Here is a 2597-nt window from a genome sequence, read left to right on the forward strand (position 1 = left end):
CTTGTGTTTCATAACTATTATGTGGCAGGGGGCTACAAGGAATATCACTCATCCTGCTCAGTGTTAGAGCTCTAATGACATGTCTTATTCATCATGATATTTTCCTGTAGCCTAATTTTCCTTGAAGGCACCTTGGGTATTGGAGTTTTCAGCACATGGAAGATTATGTTATTATTTCAGTAGGATTATGATGGGAGATTGAATTGCTCCTTGAAACCCTCTCATTTACTTCACTCCGAGTGTTTCAAGATCACGGTCAGAAAATTGTGCTGCATAAACACTTCTTTTGTTTTACAGTATGTCAGTGGTGTGTTTGCAGTGTTTATAGAACAAACTATAATTAATTGGAATGTGAACAAGATTGGTATTGTTGGTGCTTAACTGCTACAAATTCACAATTGGTGTACACTGTTGAAATACTACCTGCACAAGAGTAATCATTGTTGTTGACAAAGGAAACTTTTATAAACTAAACTGGCACTCTGGCTCTAATCCCTGGAGGCAAAGCCTGTCGGGGAGCAGGCCCATTGAGCATCTGAAGTTACTTGCTATGTGCCTGAAGTATGTCAGAAATAAAGACAGACTGCAGAAAGGGAATCCAGGCTGGGTCTTCCTAAAATCATACTAGGCTTGCTCTGTGAATGTTAGAGCAGCTCCTTTTGAAACTATTCTCTCATTCCTGCGTGTATATTCAGACTGCTGGCAACTTCTTAGGCCTTGGATTAGCTTCCTCTTTTGCATTAGGCAACTTTTGATTACTGTGGCAGATACTTTAAGGAGGAAAAACACTGATAGGCTACACTGAGAGGATAAAAAACTGACATCAAAACACTTATATTTTATATTGAATTGCTTAAGAGACATCAAAACTGGCCAATGTATCAAATAGAGGTCATGGTCAACGTCACCACTCTCACATCATAATGTACTATAAACCATGTTTACCACTTCGCACACACTTCTCAACCGACTATTAGATTATTCATTTAATGGTATTATAATTGTTGAATTATTTTGGGTGGCTATGATATGCATGAAACAATAGCTTGAGTAAGCAAAGGAACAACATGGACATTCTCTATTGCATAACATGCTTTGAGCATAAAAGGTTGTCAAAACCAATTAGGCCATGAATGCAGACAAAAAAACGTGTTGTTCAGAGGGAAATTATTGACTACTCTGAAAGCTGAGCGATAGTTAGGATAGAATTGTGAGAAGGGTCAACTTTGTAGGTCCGGTGCCTATGCCCCTATCTGTACGGCCAGATGAGAGCTTGACTCCAGTGAATACGAGGCAGAAGTTAAAATCAGCTGATAGAGGCGACAGTCTTGCTGGAAGAAACTGATACACTGATTGTAAAGGAGGTGGATTTTATGCCGTTTATTGCGTGATAGAAATTGGACATAATTGTATGTGCGGCTGAAAAGTGTCTGGGTCTGGAATTAATAGCAGAAGCATTGCAGAGAATACTGACTGAAGATATTCCCTCCCGGCCACTGAGACTGTGAAAGGATGTGATTTGGACTGTGACTGAAGGCGTACAATGTTTTTTAAAATGTTTTTATTTTTGCAGTTTGTGTGATGTTTTCCCCCAACATCCTTTCCTGCAATGGACCTTTTTCCCCAGTTTACTACCATACAGTAGGTGGCGGCATGCACCTCTAACGTTTGCGGACCACCATAATACCATAGAAGAAGAAGAAGAAGAAGAAGAAGAAGAAGAAGAAGAAGAAGAAGAAGAAGAAGAAGAAGAAGAAGAAGAAGATGAAGAAGACGGCCTTGCTGAAGCCTAGGAGAGCAGAAAAGCCAACTGAGCCACTAAAGTTGGTGGAACTTTGGGAGAAATGGTGGAAGTGAATGTCGAGTTGGAATCAAGCAGCCTGTCGAGAGAAGTTTGTGAAGATGGATGTCCTGAATGGACAACAGTAGTGTCTGAAATTGGAGTGGAGGATAACAAATAGTTTTTTGTTGGGATGCATTTGTTCAGTTAAGGATGCAGATGTGGGAGACCCATTTGAGGTGTCGAAAATGTTGAAGTAGGTCTATGCTCTAAGAAAAGTGGAGTTTATCAGAGTGGCCAGGAATGGTCTTATTCTGATTAATTGTATTTCTGAAGAGCAGAGGAAGATTGCAGTGGGCCTCAAAAGAATCCAGACAGCAGAAGTATCCTGCTTTGAACTTCAGAGCAGAGCGCCCGTCAAAGGAGTCATCTCAGGGGTGGCGACGGATGTTCAGGTTGAATACCTGAAGAGAATTCCTGCTGTAGTTGGTGCCCGGGGTCGAGACGCTAGGTGAATGGAGAAAATGTTTAAAGTTGGTCCGGTTGATTTTTGATAAAGAGCACCAACCTACACATGTGAAGCTTGCTTATGTAGGGAATGCTGTAAGGGCCAAATTCAGACTTAGGAAATGTAGGCCTATGTCTTTCCTACACACACCTTTCCTATGCACTTCTCAATAGTTGGTATTTAGACTTACCTTATGCAGGTGTGTAAAGGCCTTTGCAGGCGTGGTTCCCTTGTGCACGCTGATTGAATGTAATTCAACCTCTGGAAACCCTCCCACTAGCTGGCCAAGATATTTTATTTTGGCGTTTT

This window comes from Salvelinus fontinalis, chromosome 37 (assembly GCF_029448725.1).
Source record: "Salvelinus fontinalis isolate EN_2023a chromosome 37, ASM2944872v1, whole genome shotgun sequence".
NCBI lineage: Eukaryota > Metazoa > Chordata > Actinopteri > Salmoniformes > Salmonidae > Salvelinus > Salvelinus fontinalis.